Here is a 24,891-nt window from a genome sequence, read left to right as displayed (position 1 = left end):
ACCGCCCTAGACTTTACCACACCCCACATTGTACAGGTTGTAGCTTCTGTGATAGTGGTCCAATCACACGTCACATTAAATCGAAAAACGCTTGTAGTGATTGGCTGTGAGCAAAACCATACAAATAGTGATTTATTTATTTCTATCTAAACCTTTTGAGTACCAATACCCAGCTCTACTTACTGTGTGTGTGTGTGTGTGTGTGTGTGTGTGTGTGTGTATGGTCTTAAATGTTTGCTTTTCCCTAAAGACAGAGCCAGTTTGCATCTATTTACAGACGGGTATTCTGAAGTGTGTCATTATAAACTGATTTTTAGAAAGCTAACAGTGTCAGGGGCCTTGAGGTGATATTTCATATTCAATTTGATTTACATACCAAAAAAGCTGTTTATTATTCTTATATGTTACATTTTTCAAACGCTGGATTTCTCCCTTTTGGAATCTGGACCTCCTCATTTGCACCTCTAAGAAGCTACAAAAGCTTATTAAATTGTCCTCAATACTGAATAATAGCAGGATGTAAATTGGCTCTCAACAACAAAGTTTGAAGTTACAAATGAGCTGCTTTGCTGTGTCGTTTCCCTCCTTCCCACCACATTTACAGTACAAAGAAACATCCTCAAGGCTCACGCTCGGCTCGCTCGGCTTCAAACATTCATTGTTGGGGATTTTTCAAAAGAAAATTCTTTAGATGCGAATGCAGAGGATGGCATGATGAAATATAAAGTTAGCCAGGCTGCGCTGAAAGCTAAAAATAAAATCTGGAAATGAGAATGATTTTTTTGGAAGACTGACAGAGTGTCTAAAAAGCTGTGATGTAGCTCATTCTCTCATTGGCCTCTTTTTCTTACACCCTCGTCTTTCTTTCCTTATTGTCTCCTCTTCACACCAGAGACCAGTGTGTCCAGCAGGAAAGGGAGCGCCTGATAAGGCAATAAGCTATACCTGAACCCCATTAACCTGTCCTATGTATTTCCTATTGCTTGTAAGTAGCAAAGGAGCCTTGGGACAGAAGAGACGAGGAGTTGTGTTCTTACTTAACGAGTAGAGAAGTGCCTCAAAAGAGAAGGATTACGATGTTTCTCCTGGCTGCAGAAATACAGACTTTCTATCACTGAAACCTGTTTCTTGTTTGTCTTTATCCTCAATAGTGCTACTGAAAAGACTTGAAAACACTTTTTTAAATGACAATTTTTCTTTTGTAATATTGAAAGATATTAAAGGTACTTTTACAGTTGAAGTTTCCCATCCTGAGTATAATAAAAAAATGTTTTTGGACATAAGATACTTGAGGTTTTTGTGGGACTTTCCGTGGAGGCCACTGGCTGTCTGGTAGGGCTGTACTCGACTCAAATTTAACTGTTCAATACGAATATTTGATTATTTTTTCTGTGGCATAAGCCTGTTGTATTTGTGTCTTGTTCGACGGCTTCACGGCATTCCCTTACAATGCCCATATTTAATGCTGTCTTTTTATTTTTTACTTTATCCTTGCACTGCTATAGTTTTTATATTACTATGTCTTCATTATTCTCTTATATTGTCCATATTTAATGCTGGTCTCTAGACTTTATCCTTGCACTGTTGGACTTATTTGCACTACCACCATGACACACACTCTCATAGAGCACCTGACCATGCAAAGTCAAAGTTAAAGTATCTTTATTAGTCTCCCCAAGGAGAAATTTGTTTTGGACACAGAGAAATTGCTGCATGAGTTACAACAGAGACACACAATGAGCACAGGGTTAAAACAATTAAAAGACAAATATACATTGAACATTTGGGCTACTCAAAGAGCTATGCTAATTGCAAATGACCATTTTCTATACTTGTGCAAAAGAGCCATCCCTCCTACATTCTTCTGTTCTCCCATACATGCCTTACAAACACTGCAGACTGAATCACAGGGTCAGTCCCTGCCCTGTCACTGCAAGCCTCTCATGCTTCATTCCCTTAGTACATTCATGTGGATTTAGTATCTTTTCTTTTAGTGTGCATATTATTCATGTGGATTTGTTATTTTATCATCCTGTTTATGATGTATGTGTATGTTGTGTGTGATGTCTTTAAGCTACTGGGTCCTCGATTTTCCCCTTGGGGATCAATAAAGTATCTATCTATCTAATAAAGGCAACAGGCAAATGCATAGACCACCTTCTCCTCTCTCCTTTCTTAAACTGACTTTGTGTTAGTGTGAACACTTCACATGTTCATTTTTTCATAAAGACCGTCAAGCAACGCTTTATTGAACTGCCAGATTTTTGAACAGGGTTCGGCGGGGCATTGAGGGTGACAGCGACGTTCACAAAATACGGTAAACAAGCCAGGAAAGGTCCTGGGCACACCCAACTAATTATGAATCATCCTCTGAAGACCATGAATATCCAAATCCAACTTCATGGCTACTTGGACACTAACAGTTGAGATATAGTCCTGTTTAGTGTCAGCACCAACGATGCATGGAACAAGTAGTAATGAGGGCAAAAGTCACCGTTACAAAGACGTCTTATAAAACTCCTGAGAGACAAAGTGGAGAAAACTCTTTAAAAAGAACATCTCAGGAAAGGGAATGAAGGGGAGGAAGAGTGCTTATGATTCAGAGCAGAAACTGTCAGGATGTATTTTTTGAAGATCTGAAATGACGCTGCTGCTCTGACGCATGTTATAATATCCATCTGAAGGGTTTTCAGAGAGCAATAGATCTAAATAGATGTTGAAAGAAAACCAAGGTACGCTTCTTTCATCCAACACTGAAATACCTTTATTTACGTGTCAGAGCAAAACAGGGACATTTAAAAACCACATTTGCGCCACTCACTCCTTTCAGCTGGAGACACTTCAGCTGTGTGTTATACCACATAAATATAATAATACAGACATTTTTATTTAGACAAGGTAAAAGCAGGTCTGTGTTGTTTGTTTTTTGAAAGATGGATTTAAAAGCCCTAAGCCTTCCGCTGAGCTCAGTCTCATCAGCTCTGGCACGGCTCCATTTTCTTGTCATCCTGCTATGATGCTGAGAGAAATAAATGGATGAATAAAGGAAAGGCCTAATTTTGTTTGGATTGTGGCCTTTGTACTGTATATAGATAGCCTGGGAATACCCTGACGAACTTCCGGCAAATTTGAGATTAGCTCTGCAAGTCCGTCTGGCCAAGAGCCTATTCAAGCCCATATCCAATTTTTCCAAATCGAGGCACCAATCACAACCGTTGAGGCGGGCTTTACACGATGACGATAGCGCAGCAATCCGTTGATGCCGCCGTCTCTGCTACGTCACCCGGATCGTTGGTCTGATTGGTTGAAGGACTATCCAATGGCGGCCAGAGGCATTTGAGCGCCGTCCGTTGGTGATGCCCCTTTGGAAATGAGCTGTGAATGAACCTTCCCTAGACCCACTCTCAGTTACAACTGAGAAGGGTCTGGTGTCAACCAGGCTAGTATATAGACTGAATCCCCATGACTTCGTGCTAACACAACAATCACTTCTGAGTAGACAGTTGATATGAAATGTGGACATATGTGTAATCGGCAAACTTGTTTATTTCTGTTGTCATTTTCGGTAGGCGATAGGGAGAAAGTGAGAGCAAAGAAGACAAGTAAGAAAGAAAAATTACTAAAAATAAAAAGGACTAATAATAGAATGAAAAGAGGGAAGAGAGTAAGAAGCAGGGGCATAGGGATTTTTCATAGGAAAGGAGGAAGAACATAAGGAAGATAGGAAAGAAAAAGAAAGAAAGCAGATAACAAGGGAGGTTTATGAAAGAAAAGAGGATGGGGAGGAATAGAAGCTTGGAAGAAAAGAAAGAGGGAAAAAGAAAGTGAGTGAATGAAAGGAAAATAGGAAGGATGGACAGATGCAGAGGAAGAAGAACAAATGGGTTCAAGGAGGAGGGGATTTTTTAAGTTGTATCACGCGAAGAAGCTGAGGAAAGGAGGGATGGAGAGACATCAGGACACCTGAAGGGAGAACTCCAGAGGGATCAACCTGGAGGAGTGTTAATTAGAAAATTGATTTTCTCCTCCCCCTCTTAATTAGCACCCAGTTTTTGGTATCCTCCTGTGTGTCTGTACTAAGCTGTATTCGAAACCATTCCCAGATTCACTAACCCACTATTCCCTATGTAGAGTTTATTAAATAGAGAACTAATATAGGGAACGACCAAATCAGATTCCCGACACTCACTGAAAGTATCGTTGCATATGTCAGTGCACCAGTTATTTGCGTGACGGAGGCGCACGCGCCGAGCATCATGCAAACACACTGAAACAAAAACACTTCTAATGCGTCCCTGAAACAAAATGAGCACTCAGGAGGATAGTAAAAGGTTGTATATATATATACTGTGTATATATTATATGTGTTGCATGTTACATTTCCACTGTTTAGAAACGAAAGCTCGCTCCATCTTTCCTTTTCAATTTTCACGGGTCATTCTGCTTCTTCTTTTCCTCTGGGAAAACATGACTGCATTGCATTGTGGGATACAGGAGTAGAATGTAGGGTACATTGTATGTGCACTCAAATTAGCTGTGCAATGTGGGTATTTTTTTAGTGGACTATATAGTGAATGAAATTACAGGGCACTTGCATAGCTCACCTGGTAGAGCAGGCGCCCATATGCAGAGGCTCAGTCCTTGACGTAGCAGCTCTGGGTTCGAGTCTGACCTGAGGCCATTTGCTGCATGTCTTCCCCTCTCTCCCCCCTTTCTTGTCTACAGCTGTTAATCTATTAAATGCTAAAAAGCCCCAAAAAATTGTCTTTAAAAAAAGAATATATATATATACATACATACATACAGGTACTGGTCATATAATTAGAATATCATGAAAAAGTTGATTTATTTCAGTAATTCCATTCAAAAAGTGAAACTTGTATAATGTATACATTCATTCCACACAGACTAATATATTTCAAGTGTTTATTTCTTTTAATTTTGATGATTATAACTGACAACTAATGAAAACCCCAAATTCAGTATCTCAGAAAATTAGAATATTGTGACAAGGTTCAATATTGAAGACACCTGCTGCCACACTCTAATCAGCTAATTAACTCAAAACACCAGCAAAGGCCTTTAAATGGTCCCTCAGTCTAGTTCTGTAGGCTACACAATCATGGGGAAGACTGCTGACTTGGCAGCTGTCCAAAAGACGACCACTGACACCTTGCACAAGGAGGGCAAGACACAAAAGGTCATTGCTAAAGAGGCTGGCTGTTCACAGAGCTCTGTGTCCAAGCACATTAATAGAGAGGCGAAGGGAAGGAAAAGATGTTGTAGAAAAAAGTGTACAAGCAATAGGGATAACCGCACCCTGGAGAGGATTGTGAAACAAAACCCATTCAAAAATGTGGGGGGGATTCACAAAGAGTGGACTGCAGCTGGAGTCAGTGCTTCAAGAACCACCACGCACAGACGTATGCAAGACATGGGTTTCAGCTGTCGCATTCCTTGTGTCAAGCCACTCTTGAACAAGACACGGCGTCAGAAGCGTCTCTCCTGGGCTAAAGACAAAAAGGACTGGACTGCTGCTGAGTGGTCCAAAGTTATGTTCTCTGATGAAAGTACATTTTGCATTTCCTTTGGAAATCAAGGTCCTAGTGTCTGGAGGAAGAGAGGAGAGGCACAGAATCCACGTTGCTTGAAGTCCAGTGTAAAGTTTCCACAGTCAGTGATGGTTTGGGGTGCCATGTCATCTGCTGGTGTTGGTCCACTGTGTTTTCTGAGGTCCAGGGTCAACGCAGCCGTCTACCAGGAAGTTTTAGAGCACTTCATGCTTCCTGCTGCTGACCAACTTTATGGAGATGCAGATTTCATTTTCCAACAGGACTTGGCACCTGCACACAGTGCCAAAGCTACCAGTACCTGGTTTAAGGACCATGGTATCCCTGTTCTTAATTGGCCAGCAAACTCGCCTGACCTTAACCCTATAGAAAATCTATGGGGTATTGTGAAGAGGATGATGCGATGTGCCAGACCCAACAATATGTGTGTATGTATATATATATATATATATATATATATATATATATATATATATATATATATATATATATATAGCACTATTTCCGTTTATTACTAACTAATATTACTAACTCTCCACACATTTACAGGACACAAAATTTGATTTAAAAACATTAGGCTTCAAATCAAACCAAGGCTGTCGTCAATGTTCTGCCTGGGTGATGAAGTAGAAGAAGGTATACTTTATTCATCTCTCAAGGGGAAATCAAGGGAAATTGCCTTTTATAAATCAGCTTGTTCTATAATTTAATGGATCAAAAACACAAACAGATGCACAACCAGCACACCCATTTCATCTGACCTTAAGTTGAACCTAGTCATCGCTGACTGTTGTGCTAAAATATACATACACACACACACACACACACACACACAAACTCTATTGATACCACCAACAGGTGGTTGATCTGATGAAAACAGAAACTTGTTTTGTTCTCATTTAAAAACACACACACACACACACACGTTTGTTTCACTATCTTTGTAGGGACCCGTCATTGACATAATACATACCCTAGCCCCTTACCCTAACCTTAACCATCACAGCTAAATGCCTAACCTTAACCCTTACCCTCACCCTAACCATAACCTAATTCTAACCCTAATCCTAAAACCAAGTCTTAACCCTCAAACAGCCCTTTAACCTTGTGGGGTCCAGCATTTTGGGCCCCACAAGGCTGTGCAGACCCCACAACCCCACGAATATAGTAAAACAAGCACACACACACACACACACACACACACACACACACACACACACACACACAGACAGGAAATAGCATTATGCAGCAATGATTACATAACCACACACCTGCCTCAGGCAGTGTAAAGCTTGTCATTGAGTATGCATTTCAAAGCCTCCATTAGTGTGTGCAGTGCAGTCAACAGACATAAACTCGTTCCCAAGATGACACACTCTCCATTTTGCCACTGCACACGGATTCAAACAGGGAATCAAACTAGGGACTTTGCAGCACTGTTGACAAAGAACTCTTCAGATCTTCAAAAAATTTGTTTGTAGGACAATGGAGACGATGTTTCATACCTACCTAGTTATACCTACCTGAAGAATGTACTTTTGACATTAAACCTGTAAAAGAAAACATACTTACCTTTCCTTTTGTATATAGTACCTGTTAGAACAACAATTGTTTATATTTGTATATTGTAAAAAAATAGCTGTTATAGTTTTCTAGTGTTTACCGCAACCGCCGCTAGGTGTTAGTACAGACCACAGCATCGCTGTAGTAGGAGTCAGTAGAAGGAGAACACAGGCATTCTGGGTGGTAACCATGGTAATGCGGGTGTGTTAAAATGTATGCCGTGCTTTACATTACAACAACCGGTCATGTAACAGTAGTTTTGATGCCTAAACTCAACCGTCATGTAACAGTGATGGTCATGTACTGGTCACAAACTATCCTTCACGTAACAGTAACAATCATGTACCTCTCACCGTTTCACAGCGTTAAATATAAACGCCATATTTCGTATGATAACACAAGAATCCGTTGATGAAAATACATTGGCCAAGTGACTGAATACAGCTCCTCAGAAGTCATGTCCTCATCAAAAAGTTGCCAGCTTCACACACTTTTCTAAAAGTTGGTGCAGGCTTCAAGACTTTTAAAATCCCATAATTACTGAACGGCGTGGTCTACATGTATCATAACAATCTTCTGCATCACATTATAACTGTTGGCATGTTAATGTGAGGGTGCACAAACACAATCTCAGATGAGGTACTGATTACAAAATGTTTCCAGATGGAAAGATCTGTGACTTGTTGAATGATTGCAACAAAACCTGCTTCCACTTTTAATGTTTAATGTGTAATATTAATTCAATTGTATTGTACACACTTGTTATAGTGTCTTACATATTTTTATTGTAATGTGTCTATTCTTTATTCATGTTCATGTCTGTTGCAATACTTCCTAACTGTTTATTTCCTTGTAATGTGTTTATGTATGCACCAAACACCAGTAGGCGGTGCTTTTATACCGGTTGATCACAGAATCAGTAAGTTTTTTAACACATACAAAGAATTTGTTTTGGTGTAGTTGGTGCACGTCACACTCTAGATTGAATATTAAACAATATAAGTATAAGTATATGTACACAGTATGTATTAAAATAAAAATAAAAAAGCATAACAGCAGAGAGAGTACAGTGGCATGTAGAGCCAGAGGTGGAGTGTGGAGAGAGTCAGGGTGGTTTCCGGGACTTGTTAATAAGGCTAGTGGCAGATGGGAAAAAACTGTTCATGTGACGTGAGGTTTTGGTCCTGATGGACCTCAGTCTCCTGCCAGAGGGGAGTGTCTCAAAGAGTTTGTGTCCGGGGTGGGAGGGATCGGCCACAATCTTTCCAGCATGCTTCAGAGTCCTGGTGGCGTAAAGTTCCTGGAGCGGCGGCAGATTGCAGCCAATCACCTTCTCAGCTGACCGAATGACACGCTGCAGTCTGCCCTTGTCCTTGGCAGTGCTAGCAGCGTACCAGATGGCGATGGAGAATGTGAGGATGGACTCAATGATGGCTGTGTAGAAGTGCACCGTCATTGTCATTGTCATTGTCTCTAATCTCGAACACAACCTGCTCCCAAGCAGGTTAGGTGTTCAGCATAAGTTATCACGGCAATTTAACCTATCAAGTGACCCCCACCGTCGTGATTCACAAAACCCTGGGTTGTACCTGAAGTTACCGTGGTAACCCCAAATCTTGCTTCATAGTACATGCCTCAAGGCAAATTCCTTGTAAGTGAAAACATACTTGGCATTAAATCTTATTCTGATGCTTAATTATGCTGATGATGGAAATGACTATTTATTGAATAAACAGAGATGAAATTAATTTTCCTTTAATACAGAAAGCATATATTTATCTTCACATGAAAGAAGCTATAGCTGCTATTTGTAGCATCCTTTAACATCACTATCAAATAAATTGTTTAATTACTTTCAATGGAAAGGGTGAGAAGGAAGGCAAAAACCAAGAGCAATACAGTCAAGACAATAACACAGATGTTCAGACATATAAACAATGAAATGCTTTTATTATCACTGGCCTATGTACAAAATATTTTGTATACTAAACAACTGGGTAAACAGGGGTTTTTGAGGAACACTTTCCCCGACTCAAGCTTTGAGCTATTCCATTTTTTAAATCAGTGTTGTTTTGTTGCTGAGCCTTAATTAACACATCAAAGAGCGCCAGTGTCCTCTGATGCCATCACCCCGAGGGTAAGTAACTTGAAACACCTTTGAAATTAAATTAAGCTGTGAACTGTGAGGATCTCATTGTGGTTTGTGTTAGCTGTGTTGAGATTAGTAACATTGCAAGTTAAATCTGCAGTGTTTTTCAACCGTCCCAGTTCATGCTGCTCTACCCCCTAAATGTTCCCATGAGGAGCTTCAGTGGTGAGGCTAACAGCCAGTGTTGTAGTAACCCACATCGGTCTCGGTCTTAAGACCGCTTTTTAAAGGTCTCGTCTCGGAATCGACCGTATTTTTACTCGGTGATGACTCAGGATTTTATTTCAAGACTGGTCAAGACCACAACTGCAGGGATATCACTGAATTGCCTGTGCATTGTCTAATTTTTGTGTTAACATCATAACTGGGATTGGATGTGAACTTCCTGCTTCAACTGCAACCAGTAACATGACTCATTTCTAATTTGAAATTTGTAACTGTTAACCCCCTCCCCCCCTTAACACGCACTCTCAAGAAAGTGAATGTGGGTTAGGGATAGCTCTGACGGTGGTCTGGTCTTGGTCTTGTTATCTTTGTGAGCACCTTAAAGGATTAAAAGCATTTTTTTTTTATATTTATATATGCTCATCACACAAACACACACAAATACACACACACACACACACACTTATCACTGGTCGTTTACTCACAACTCTAAATAATCTGTTTAGGCACATATTGCGTAGCTTTTAGACACCTCCAACGGATATAGATTACTTGATAAAGCCTTATGATTCAAAGTTTCCTATGATGATGAGATAAAGAAGTCGTTAAAACCACAATTTATAAGCTGCTGATGAGGGCTGGCGTAGAGTTTGAGGTGAGTGGTGTCAGTGTTTGTCGACACTCACAAGAAGACCTCAGAGCAGAATGGCTGCAGCCGCAGAGCTCTCCTTCCTGCTGTTTGCTCTCATCAACATTCATGCAGAAGAACTTAACATCATCCTAAAGGAAAGGGGCTCTTACACCTTCAACCTCCCCAAGAACACCAACTCCTGCCTGATCTCCAGATCTGTTGGTGAGGATAAGCTCGTCCTGTGGAACACCTCTGACCTCGGGTCCAAGAACTCCACAGTACCTGAAAACTTGAAACAACGACTTGTCAGCACGGTGACCACTTCTTCTTACGCCATCCTTCACCTGACCCATTCAGACTCCGGATTGTACCAAGAGGAGTGTTGGACTAAGGGCAATGTGACACATGAGAAAAACATCAGTATTACTGTTTGTAGTTCAATGGATAAGATGAAATATTTTGAAACGCGATTTAGAGACACAGTTGACCTGCCATGTAAGGGAGCGGCTGACAATCTGGATATCCAGTGGCTCAAACTTAGTGACAGGCAAAAAACATGGACCAGAGTTTTTGGGGACAATTCGACATCAGTGATGGACGACTTTAGAGGAAGATACCAAGTGGTGACAAACACATCAGCTCTTCGTTTATTCAACGTCACAACAACAGATCTTACAGTGTACGCTTGTCTGGTGATGAACCAACAGCAGTGTGTTAGCAGTCACACTGTAGAGTTGAACCTACGATCAGAGATGATCTACCACTCAGTGGAAGAGACGGCTGTGTTGCCGTGCACTGTCACTGATTCCACTGATGACCAGCCCACACTTTGGAAGAAGTTCAATCCAATAACACACTCTTACACCGACCTAGGACAACAAAACCAGACTCTGCATTCGGTGGACCAAAACTACTCGCTGGTGTTTTCATCTCTAACATTAAATCACTCAGGTGTGTACTTCTGTATTGCCTCTATGAGAATGCAAATTTATTATCTGTTGGTGTGTCCCAAATTTGGCCCCCCTGCTGTAGAGCTCTTCTCAGAGGGAGAAGAAGTCACACTCAGGTGCAAAGATTTGGGAGAGGGTAAGGGGCACTATTGGTTCATCAAGTCAAACCGAACAGAGGGAAGAATCTTTGATGTAAGGTCTAATCAGAGCATGAGCAGAGTGAACAGGTACTATAATATTGGGAGCCTGGTTATCTCTAATGTCTCACTGGAAGACACAGGGGAGTACTGGTGTGCAGTTAGATTATATGATCAGTGTGTGTCAAGCAGCAGAACTCTTGTAGTGTACATGGAGCCCTTTGGGATTTACTCCACCTTCTTCAAAATGAGATGCTCAGTGCTCAGTGTTCTGCTGCTGATGCTCTGTGCTGCTGTAGTCGCTGTGAACCAGAGGACCAGGAGAGGAGAGCAGCTTTTAGCTCAGAGAGAGACTTAATATGCATATGTTCATTTCATCATTGGCTTTAATACAGTGTGTTATACACTTGATGTTAAAACAATGGATGTTAGACATTCATGCAAATAAAACATTTGAACATGAACACAAAAAACAGAGAAAGAGAGAGAGATTACAAAAACAACAAACAAAAAACTACATTAACTGTATTTGGGATTATTATTAAAAAAATTATTATTATTGTGGCGCCCTGGTAGCTCACCAGGTTGAGCGTGCGCCCCATATACTACGGCTCAGTCCTTACTGTGGTGGCCCGGGTTTAAAACCCTCAGGAACCTAACCAATCGTCCACGATTGAAAACGGCACCTCTGATTAATATTTAGATAATTTGATAACGGTTGAATGTAGCTACTTACCGATTTTTCCTTAGCCATCACAGGGGTTTCTTTGGTGTCTTTGTAGCCTTTACAGAAGGTTTTCTATCCAGCCTGGAACTTGTGCCTCTTTTCGGAGTTGTTCAGCAATAAATCCAAACTGTTACATCCTAGATTTAGCCACTTGATGTCCATAATTTATCACGTTTTCGGTCATTTCTGCCGCTAGCTTTCAGTGCTACCGTCTACGATATATCTCCCATAATGCTTTGCGAGATTGTGTTGACGTCTTTCAACCAATAGGAAATCGGGTCCGTCATACAAAGACTAAAGAGTGGAAAGATAGATCACTCCAGCGAATGAAAAAAAAAACTTGTGTTTCTGTACTGATGTTTTATTTTAAATCAAATGATTATGTGATTTATTTTTATATAATATGTGAAAGATTCAAATAGTCTTTTATGCATACATATTTGTTGTATCTTGCAGTGTTGTCAGTGTTATATACGTGTTATTATACCTTGGTCTATATCAGTCTATAATCAGTTGTCTGTATAACAAAGATTATAAATAAACAATAACACTTGGGACCCCGTCTTTATTGTTTTAATTTTGATTTCTGATTTTAATTATTGTAAGCAACATATGTATCGGTATGTAAAAAGGTTTCTTATGTTGAATTTAAGTAAGTAAAGTTTATATAGTTTATATATATATATATAGTTATATATATATAGTTTATTTAGTTTAAAGGGGGGTAAGAGATTTTGGTTGACCACCAACGATATATTTATTTATTTTACTGATAACCGATAAAGTTAATTCATTTAAAAGTGTTCTACTTTGGCTCATCTACTGCTCTGTTTCTCCCTCTGCTCCAGTTTCACCCACTCACACCACTGGGTCTCACTTAATGTCCCGCCCACAACTCAATCTGGTTGGCTAGATGTTATACGAGTAATAGCCAATCGACACTCATCAACCTCTCAGGCTCCACTATAGTTGGTCTCGCTCCGGGGGGGAAGTCCCCCTATTTTAATGAAATTAAATGTCCTTTAATGTTAGTCATGTGGGAAACTATAAAGCAATTATTCCTAACCAAAACATGCAGAAACCAACACTGGCTGTTAGCCTCACCACTGAAGCTCCTCATGGGAACATTTAGGGGGTAGAGCAGCATGAACTGGGACGGTTGAAAAACACTGCAGATTTAACTTGCAATGTTACTAATCTCAACACAGCTACCACAAACCACAATGAGATCCTCACAGTTCACAGACCATAATAACCAGACATGGCGGTTTTACATTATGAAAAAAACATCATGGCAACCGTCTTCACACACACACAGACACACAGACACACACAAGGCACAAACACACACTTATTTGTGTGAAGACACGTCAGTCTCAGTGGTTTTAGGTGGTTTATGTGTAAAGGACATAGATTACTTGATAGAGAGCCGGATGCTTCAACGTTTCCTATAAAGATGAGGTAAGGAAGTCATGTTTGTTACAACAAAAAGAAAAAGAGAAGCTGTTGATGAGGGTTAACATGCCGGTCTGACGGCCACATTTTGCTTTATGATGACTCATGCACGAGTTGAAAGAGCTGATGGGAAAACATTTCACTGGAATGGAACTGCACCTCTTATATTTCATGTGACAAATAAACGTGATTGATTGATTAAGAGAAACTGGAGTATTGCTGTGTTCATTAAGCTCGGATGTCGGAGGTCGCAACTGGGAATGTCACCCCCGAGTTTATCGAGTCCCAGTTACAAACATATACATCATGAAATGGAGCCATCGTATTTCAATGGCTGCTGCGTTCCAGTTGAATTGGGAAGTCAGAATAGCCGAGTTCCTGGTTGGAAACTGCAACGCTCCCTGAAGTTGGATTCAACATGGCAGCTCTGAACATCAACAGTAGTGAAAGCTGTATGAATATTCTGTTTTTAGCACTTCTGTCTTATTTGTGTCTCATTAAATCAGCCGTATACATAGTATTGTCCATCTTCTGTCCGTAGTCATGTTGCTACGGTGTTTGCATGTACACAATGCCACATAGTGATTGTTATAAACTTATATTGCTAACAATGGCTAACCTGGCTACAGTATAGAGTAGTTTCTATTGGCCGTCAGGCTAGGGTGGGTGTGGCTTACCTGCGTTATCGCAGCAGCGGTAGTTGACAAAGGAAGTGATTGTGAGCAGTTGCGGGAGAGTTGAGATAGACTGAGGCCGTTTTCGAAATTGCCTGCTACATTCTACAGACGAATGCAGTATGCATTACCTACTGCATTCATCAGTAGTATGCAGTATGAAAACTGTTAAATGGATTCGATGGACATGAAACAGTTTACATGGACGAAAGGCCAAAATGCAGAGAAAAAGCTGGAAAAAATAAATACCCATGTATGTGTGGAGTAGGCTTTACAAACTGAGTGTTTATTCTCCCACATACAGCAGAAAAAAAGTGCTTGCTCACTTGTTTTAAGTTGTCCAGCTGGATATGAACACCAGCTAAATGAGATTTGTGAAGTGAAGATAAACCCGAAAGGGAAAGTAATTGTTATTTGTGTGCCTGCCAGTGTGTGTGTGTGTGTGTGTGTGTGTGTGTGTGTGTGTGTGTGTGTGTGTGTGTGTGTGTGTGTGTGTGTCACATGTGGAAGATGTCTTCGTGCACCTTCAACAACACCTAATTCTGGCTAGAGATGTGTGAATTCTGCCAGATTCATTTGGTGCCAATCCTTGTTGTATGTCTCTCTCACACACACACACACACACACACACACACACACACACACACACACACACACACACACACACACCGTCACTCTCACAGAAAAGCAGCATTTATAGGAGCCTGTTACACGGAGCAATTGAAAATCAAGTGCATGCATGATTGTCATATGCTACATAAACACAGGAAATACACAACGTGCAGCAGCTACAGTTCACATTCACTTTTTAAAACATGCATTAAAAATGAATGTAATGTACCCAAGTGTGTATTTGCATAATACAAATGTTTTCTATAGGCAGTCTTCCAGCTGTTATAAACACGCATGGCTTCACATGAACATCATTGTCAGACAACCACAAAAAACGATTCATGGTTGTTGATGTCACACACACACTAAAACTCTTTGACTGACAAACAACAGGATCAATCCTGTCAACAGATTAAACATAACAGTCAGCTAGACAGAGATACTATACTACCAACCATTACACACATTATACTGGGAGTCAAATTGAGGCATTTATAGCTGCTCATATCCACACATACATTACAATATACACTTGTTATATTGTAAAAGCCTAACTTGTGCTTAAAGGCTTAAAGGAGAACAGGGTCATTTGTTACAGATGTTACATCCCAATTAAATTTACAGCTGTCTACACCTAGTTTATATTTCTCCGAGTCACTTTGCAATGCATGCCACTTATAATTAGGGCAACATTTAATTCTATCAAACTGTGCCTTCAAATTAACTGCTGTCCTGGCAAACTAACGTAAATTAGAAGATTGGAATGTGACAGTATGACGTTGTTTTGAGGGAGTATTTCCTGATGGAGACTTCCATTGCATGACTAAAATGAAGAAAGGAAAAACAGGAAAGATGTTTCCTCACACTGGCACTGACAACTTGCTTCCTGTCAGAACAAGACAGGCTAATCTACTTGTAACCATTAACACTGACACACGCACACTGCTAATCATGCAATCGCTGCACAGTTGAAGCATCTTGTGGGGGACATTTGAGTCGTACAATCGTGACATAATGAGATCCACATCCAGTTAATGAACTCGTCTCATGTCTGAATAAATATCGTATTATTTGTATTTGTGGAGCTCATTATCAGCACATCGGCTCATCCTGAATATGTTGAGACAATTAGGACAAATCTGTAATCAATACTTATGAAGTTTAAAAGCACAACATCATTCATGTAATTAAGCACATTACACTTAAGTGCTTCACCTAAATACATAAATGAAGGATAATCTATGGCGTTGTATCTTTTCACTGGAACACTTGTGTGCTTGCATTTTGGTGTGGATCGACACTATCGCTCCAAAATGCAAAGAAAAACGAAAATGGAAGCGGTCGTTAGGTTAATAAAAAAAAAAGAAAACAATGTGGACAGTGGTGCAAAAGTGCAAAAATAATGGTCTCCTTGTTGTTTACTGTCTCTTGTGTTCTCTGTTGCGTTTTACCCTGTTTTCATCCTTGTGTATGTTTTATGCTTCAGCTTCCTGTTTTATTTTGTAGTCTGTTTTCTCCTAGGTCATGTCTTGTTTTACTTCTTGCCTTTTGTTTTCCCGCCTTTGTGATTGTCTGCCCCACCCTGATGTGTTTCACCTGTTCCTGAGCACTCGTGTCACCTGTCCCTTGTTTCACCCTCATTACCTTGTGTATTTAGTCTCTGTGTTGTCAGATCATTGTATTGTGTGTAATTCTACCCCCTTTGTCCCGGTGTTCCAGTTTTTTGTGATTCCTGAGGCCTGTACTACGAAGCAGGATTTGGCGTTAAAGAGGTAACTTCAGGTTCAACCCAGGGTTTTCTATATCACGACGGTGGATCACTTGTTACCGGGTTCAATCGCATTGGTAACTAATGCTGAACACCTAACCTGCTCGGGAGCAGGTTATGTTGGAGATCAAAGATCAACCGGTATAAAAGCACTGCCCACTGACCCATTCATTCTTGATGACAATGGCGTCACCGTTCTTAGAAGATCCTGTGGAACTTGGTGCGCAGATAGTAAGAGGTGCGCTCAGAAGAGCCAGAACATTTAGAGACCGACAAAACCCTTAGGCATTCCCTGTGAGTATCTTTATGGACGATATAGATATACACGGCACTTATGAAATAGCAGGCAAATATTAACTTAAATTGAAACTCTAGGCCCCATGATGTTCACTGTTGCATATGAAATTCATCATACTCCTTAGGCTTCCCGAGGGTGGTTGATGCCGATTGCACCCATATCCCCATTGCTTAATCTCTGGGGGAGAATGAAGGCGATTTCATTAATCGCAAGTCATTCCACAGCATCAACATTCAGGTAAAGCATAAAGGACAGGCTACATATGTTTGGTCATACTGGTAAAGGAGGAGTCCTTCTAATGCACATTGATGTTTCCCTCACATTAATGCTGTTATGTGGATGGATTTTTAACACAAGATGCTTTTGCAGATGACTTGTGACCATCAATGCTTGGTTACTAGCATTGAGGCAAAGTGGCATGACTCCTGGATATTTGGGGAGTCTGCACTGTGCCACAGATTAGAGCAAGGTATGGCAATTGTAAGTAACATTTTGTGTTTCATTTTATAATACTGATTATGCTAATATTAATGTTCATCTTCAGGGCTCTTCAGTGGATTGCTGGTAGGGGACCGAGGGTATGCCTGACAGCCCTTTTTGATGACCCCCTATCCTGACCCGAACACAGCACCACAGAATGTCTTTAATGTGGCCCTTAGCGGAACAAGGGTCAGGATAGAGATGAACTTTGGCATCATTAAAGCCCGCTTCAACTGCCCGCATGGCAAGTGGCCCCAGACCGGGCTTGTCAAATCGTGACAGCCTGTGTCGTGCTCCACAATGTGGCCTCGATAAGAAAGGAGAGAGCCCCACCTGTCAACCAGCAACCCCCAGATGTGGTAGAGCCAATCACCCTTGACTACCCTACTGGCAGGGCCGTGAGAGAAGCTATTACACAGCAGTTTTTTTGTTTAAGGGGAGACAAAACATGCTAAAACATCATTCTTTCATTGAATTTGGATGCTTTATTTACTTATATAGCATTTTTTTTAAAACAACAAATAGGAAATAAAAAAAATAAAAAAAATGGTGAAAACCCCCACAAAAGACTCAAAGGCACAACAAAAAATCTTCAGGACAAGCCACAAAAACGTAGAAAAAGACCAAAACGTAGAAAAAAGGTTGAAAAAAATGGGTCATGTGTTCTCCCTTTCCTAGGAACACAGAAAAAGAATGTCAGTGTAACCACTGTCCAGTGGGCCGGAGGCAGCAAGAAAAGACATGACGAGAGAGCACAACACCACACGGAGTAAAGAGATGAAAATGAAAGGATAAAAAATGCAAAAGAGAGAATAACTTCTCTAGAGATGGTCGCAGGAAAATCCCCAGCTAATCAGACCGCTTTCCTTTAGCCAACTAACCACAGGGCTACTATATTCTAACCAAACCATCTGTCACAATACAACCTTGCTGCAGCTAGCTAGCTAGCTAGCTATTTAAAGCCATATGTCAATTTGGCTCTCTGCTGCTCACTGTAAGGCTTTCATTGAGGAACCATATGTCCTGTAAATGGCACTATTAACTCAAAGTCACAGATCATTCGCCTTTATCAATGGCAGCTTTTGCTTTCAGTCATCTGCAAATTTATTCTCCACTAATAAATCCTCATAGGCCAGAACTTCCTCACTCACTCCTCGTTTGACTCAACCTCAGGCTAAATTCAAATCTTGACCAATTAGCAAATCCACTAACAGACGACAACAGTCTCCTTTTAGCATGTTTAATCAGAAGGTTGGTGGTTCAAATCCCTCGAATAGCATTTCAACACTAAACACTGTCCACTTAGAAAACTCAGCTATCCTGACCAGAATAGCTGCACAGTAATTCTGTCAGAATGCTTTTATTTCATAGCCATGTCATTTAAATCGCTGCCAAAGCATCACATTGGAGCAAATTGATCAAATCGCAGTTGAACTGGGTGTCAGCGAGATGAGGCTCATCTATCAGAGAAACAAACTTGGTGATGAAGGAAATCAAGAGGTACCAGTCTGTTAACTGCCTGAAGGAAGGCTGGTGCTACTTTTCCTTGTCCCATGGAAAAACCCAAACCAACAATGAACAGCAATAAAACAACTAGTCTCGCATTGCCAGATCTTCTTCCACCGGGAAGGTCTGGCTAGTCCACAAAACATTCTGGGATGGGTGAAAAACGTGCTCTGGATTATTGGCATTGGCATATTTGGCGGCGATGAGCACCTGACGGCGCAACGGTGCCTCTGCAAAATAGCCTCAGGAAGGAACTTGTTTTGGTGGAACATGTGTACGTTCAAAAGTTGTTTTTGTCGTGCAACAGAAAACTCAGATTGGACAGATAGTCCAGCTGTCTCAATTTACCCTGCAGAGATTTGAACATTGGACATTGGTCCCAATTAGTTGGCACCGAGTTTGAAAGAGAATTCTTGAAAAGTAACCACCGTTTGATTGTCACTGGCCTCCATGCTGCTTTCTTACTAAACCCTGACTTCTGGCGTGTTTGTGACGTAGAGCATGACACACAAGAAGAAAAAAAAAAAGGCACACTCATCATCGGCTATTTTTAGCGGGTTTATGCATGTTTTAAAAATGTGCACATATGCGCTAATTTTGGTGAAAAAAAATGGTATAAAAATATTTGACTGTTGTCCACTTTAAACCTATGTCATTTGACCTGCCTAAAGCAGTGTCCCTGCAGCACTTTGTACTGAGGCAGAGCAGAGATGTAAACACTCAGATTTATCCAGCCTGTCCTGGGATGTTAACCAGTGACTGTTCAGTCACGTGTGCACCCCTCTAACCTCTGAGGCCATAGCACTGAGATGTTAGAACATCACTGTCCTGCTCACTGAAGCACAAAGTCATCAGACATTAGCCTGGCCCTGCCCTGTCCATGGAGACTGGGAGGAATGGACTGCTTGTTATGTTGGACGTTACTGTCCAGTGCAAAGACAAAGATGACATTGGAACAGTGGAGCGGAGCAGAGGCTATCAGACGGCAGGGACTGGCTTCTCGTTAGGTCAGCTCATTAGAGCACCTCGTTAGAACACGTCCTGCGCCATTAGTTTGGGCAGCTCGCCAGACAGAAATAAATGGAAGAAGTTAGCTTGGTTAGAGGAAGGGACGGTTTCTCTCTAAATCTATTACAGATCTGTCTGTCTGTCTGTGTGTGTGTGTGAATACCTCATTGTAAGCCCCATTAGGTGATGCCTGGTGGCAAATAGAATTGTGAGAGAGAAATAGAGTGGGAGGACGAGACATAATCAGACGAATGCTGCCAATTAGACATCTGTCGCCTTAAACCTTCAGATCAAACATGTGAATCAGACACCTGATGAAAAAAACATACATGCTGTCGGGTTTGGATAGCATTTCAACAAATTTGAATCCAACTATAGAATCCTAATCCTTTTCAATCCTTTACCGGATATATTTTTGTTTTTGTTTTCAGCTATCATTTTAAGTTTTTCACCCCCTGAGGACGACAATGTCTTATCCAACAGCAATTTACATGTTTTATGTCATATTCAATATCTCCAGAACAATACAGTGTAGAGAGTTACTTTTTTTGTCTACAAATTCTACAATTGTTTGTACAGTGGAGGGAAGTGGAGATGAGTCGGCCATTTTACAGTCAGTGGTGTTAATGAGGTCTTCCATGCAATTGTAGGCCTTCCAGAAGCTTTGTAATCCATCCTGGAACTACAGCGTCTTTGTACAATAAATCCATAATGATGAATCCATAAATCAATTTACGTAATGTTAGATATCTCCGCAATGCTTCAAGCTAGCGTACTTCTGCTGGGCCTTTCCAAAGTGGGCTTCCGTGCGATTGTAGGCATTCCAGAAGCTTTGAAATCCAGCCTGGAACTGCAGTGTCTTTAAGAGACTTTGCCCAAAAATTCCTAAATGATAAATCCACAGCTGAATGGTTATTTGTTCATCTTTTTGTGTGAAAAAGTATTTCCTGTTAGCACTGGCCATCTTGAGTTCCAGTCCCAGTGTTTGTTTTTGTTTGAAGGACTAACAATTGTTTTGGTTAGTGTGACAATATGTTATCCAACAATGATAAAATAATAAGACCCAGTAAGACATACTAAGACGAGTACCATAGTCTTACCCATAGTAGGACCCAAGTTTTAATAAACCAGAATTATTCTTAAAGTAGAAATGCAAAAATCCTGTATGTGTCCCTTCAATGATTTTATATTATTGCTATATTGCAAGATTTCATTTCCTGTTACATTCCAAATAAAACTGCCATCTTCTAATTGAACTGCCTAAGAGTGACATTGTAAAACTAAGATGCAAAAATGACTCATCCACTTAAAAGATATGAACGGACAAGAGAAGAGAGGGACAGAGAATAGAGATGATGTTTCAAATCCAGACTCTCTCTGCAATGCACCTATAGCCGGAGCAGCTGTGTTACCATATGAGATGAAGGATCAAACCATCTATGGATGAAAAAATGATTTTAAAAGCTGAGCATATTTATAAAACAGGACGTCTTAGTTACCCAGACTGCAGGTTCTGCATCTCCAAACCAGTACATTTATCATGAGTGAAATGACCAGAATGACATTTTCCCCTGACACCAGAGTGACAAGTGTCGTAAATCAGATGAAGTGATCCTGCAGTTCTGCTGTTTAACGTGCTGCACACCAGTGAAAATGTCAACAGGATAATGGGCATTTTACAGAAAGTAGACTGGGGAATGTCTGCCCTCAGAGAGTGTGAGATGCTGAGGAACCAAAAGGAAAAGAGTGAAGACAGAAACTGACTGACTGATATTGTGAGTGTTTCAGCTACATGGGGCAGGGTTTGTCATGTTATCTCGAACCTGGAAACCAATGTGTGCAACCACAATCCCTATCTCTCTTGGCTTGTAATGCTTGAATGCTTGAAAGTGGCCAGTAGTGAAATCAGTGAATGAACGGAAGTGTAGAGAGATGAACTGAGAGTGAAGGTGTGTTCTGATTGCCTGGGTCCAGACCTTTGAATCCTCCCTACTCCACTGAGCTGACAATTCTGTCTGATATCAGCGTTCTAAGTGAATGCAAAGTCAATTTTTGAGTTGTAATTGACAAAGTCAAAACACCCAAATCCACTCTAAAGTGGCACAAATGGAGATGAAGACACGTCCATGCGAGTTGGAGTTTAATAAGGTTTCTATGTGAGGAATGAATTTAAGCTTATTTAACACCAATTTGTTAACGAACAGAGACAAGAGTACAAGAAGATAAACTTTCTGTAACAGAATTGTGTTACCATTCTGTGTCTTTGTAGTCTCAACACAATGAATCGTACAAATTGGGACTTTCAAACAGTCTTCAGTCATTTCTGATGTTGCCTTCACATCTTGCTTACTTTGCCACCTCTGAACATTTTGTCCAATCACTGCATAAAGTGAGCATGATTGTTGGATTGTCGGTTACAGGACAATTTCAACTTCTGACAGGTAGCCATAGCCGAGATGCTTTCTGGCGATCCGATAACCTCTTTGTTTGAAGTCAACGTGTAGCTGCTGTCAAACAGATCAATGCAATAAAAGTATAATTTCTAACCACTACTGGCTGCTGTTTGACTTGATGTTGCATTTTAAGGAATGGCAGATGAGTGATGCTAAAAGGCAAAAAGAGAAACTGCACTGTCATACGTGTCAGTGGGCTGAGTTGAGATAACAATGAACCCTCAGAATCACAAAGACAATCCTAACCATATTAAAGCTAAAGATATTCATATTTTGTTTTTCACTGAGGCTCTTGCACACATTGACTTACAATGAGGACTTCAGTGGAGAAATTCAGTTTCTAGACCAGCATCATTTCGAGCAACCAGCAGTAAGGTGTGTAAAGTTCAGAAGCAGAGCGTAACCCCTGAATGAACCTTTAATGGAGACAAATGAGCAAAATAAGTAAAATTATAAAGGTAAATAAAGCTAAGGAGACAGGTGGAAGGGATTTCTTAAAAGATTATGCCTGTGTGTATGTTGTGTCAATGATCTAGGTTGCCTCTCTCCTTCACATTTGTCATGCTGCTGTCAGCTTTGGTAAAAGAATATCAGGGCTTATTCTTACTTCAGAGGAAGCCATTAGCTGCCACCTTCACTTACAAAATGTGTTTTTACACATGTACTGCAACCCTGAATTGATCTAGACGTTACACAGAGGTGCTGTATGTGAGAACGCAAATGTCTGAATCAGTTGGATCGGACATTAAACAGAATTTATCCTGCCAGCTCCTGAGTACAAAGTCTGTGTAATGTCCGATTTAGCCCATATGTGAATAAAGCAAATCATCGTCCGGAAAATTCACAGCGAGCGAGTGGGCGTGTTGATGACATTTCTATCGTGCCGCTGGCGCCAAACCGGAAGAAAACAAACATCCGAGGGTGAAGAAGAGTAATTTACACAAAAACAGAAATGTAAAAGGCCTAACTGGAAGGAAGACAAGATTTGGAAACCTCTGTCTGTAAGGGCCAACGCCGAAACTGTCAGACAAATTCAAGGAATGACAAGAGAACGTTGTTTATGACCAATTACGAAAAGACTCTGAAAGTGGGTGCTGTTATCGCGGCTCTCCCCCGTCTCTATGACAGCAGGGTTGTCACTCCGCCTTTTAGTGTGGCTGTTCGTAACTGTGACGGCTCCTAGGCCTAAAGACCTATTAAAGTGCTCATATTATGCTTTTTGGCTTTTCCTCTTTCCTTTATTGTGTTATATATCTTTTTACAATATAAATATACAATTATGAACCTAAAAATGAGCATAATATGAGCACTTTAAGTCCCTTTGGTTGCTGGGATCTGGGGATTGGCTAATGAGGACTGATGATTGACACCTGGATGGACTGATTGCTCACATGTCCATAAATAGGAGTGCCTGGGCAGTCACTCTTCCTCTCTCCCTCCTCAAGGTTGCTTGGTTTGTTTGGACCTTTGAGCCAGGTCACATGGGGGCTTGTTATATTAGATTTGGTAGGAATTCTTTTCCTTGTTATGTTGGGGTGGAGTATCACATATGACCAAGTTTAGTTTGAAGACCTTAAAGGAGGGTTTTTCTTTTGCTCAATGTTTTGAGGTAAACAAGTAGTGCTTAAATGTTTGGTATGGCCAAAGCCGGTCTACGGAAAGCCTTTCCACTCCCTATTCAGCCCCATTGTATCAAATTTGGTTGCAGTTCCACCAGAGTTCCACTGGGGATGATCACGGTCCAGTGCTAAATGAATGGGAGTCTATGGAGCTAGACGGCTAAATTTGTCTCTTTCGCCTGATTGTCATTGAGGAATCTCAGGTTTGATTGTAGTTTTTGCAAGTTCAACATGGATTATAGGTCGAAAAGTTGAATGAACGAGTACTTGTGTCCTTTGGATTTCTTACAGGTTGAGTCGTTGCACATAACATGCTAACATTCTGCTAATGAATGCTGATTGGTCAGTGAAGGACTGATTACGATCGGAGATCCCGCTTGACGGCATCTAATGCAGAACCAGAATGTCAGAGTGAATATTTCGGCGTGGTTTTTAAAACATTAGCGATCCTCTTTCTAGCACGTGTATTAACAGCTGACAGGTTAGAGTCTAACCTGTCAGCTGTGTTGTATTAACAGGGAGAGGCTAACCTGTCAGCTGTGTTGTCAATGCTTCGAGAGAACAAAGGAAGCGACTCAGAGCTTGCCGTAAAGCAGTATCTCTGGCCGTGTATGACGTCATTGACATTTTAAAAGGCTTTTTAGAACAAAAAAGCCACTTTAAAATAATCTAACACCCAGCAGTGTGTATTTTCTTAGCCTCCCCTTTCTAATGCAACATTCAAATTACTAGACAAAAAATGATATCCTGAGAAAAGTGGATTTTGAGGGGTATAGCTCCATAGAGTCCCATTCATTCTGCACTGGCCTGTGAGCGCCCCCTATGTGGAACTGCAACCAGTTCAGAAACCAGAAGTAACAAGGGAGTGGAACTTCTTCCCTTATTAGAAATTCTTTGGCATGGCCTTGTTTTAGGTGGCATTCTCCTCTGAGGTTTGGCAGCAGGTTCTATTAGAGTCTGTTGCTTCTTTAGTGTGACGGGGAAAGGGGTTGGAGCTATATGCTCTGGATCACATCCGTGGTGTTCTGAGGGTAACTGCATAGCAGGGGCTTTTTCAGACCCACTGGTTTATAGTGAATAAATAAACGCCACCTGTACATGTCCGAAGACTAGGGATGAGTTTAGT

Source organism: Sander vitreus, chromosome 3 (genome assembly GCF_031162955.1).
Source record: "Sander vitreus isolate 19-12246 chromosome 3, sanVit1, whole genome shotgun sequence".
Taxonomy (NCBI): Eukaryota; Metazoa; Chordata; class Actinopteri; order Perciformes; family Percidae; genus Sander; species Sander vitreus.
Note: the sequence above shows the minus strand (reverse complement) of the source record.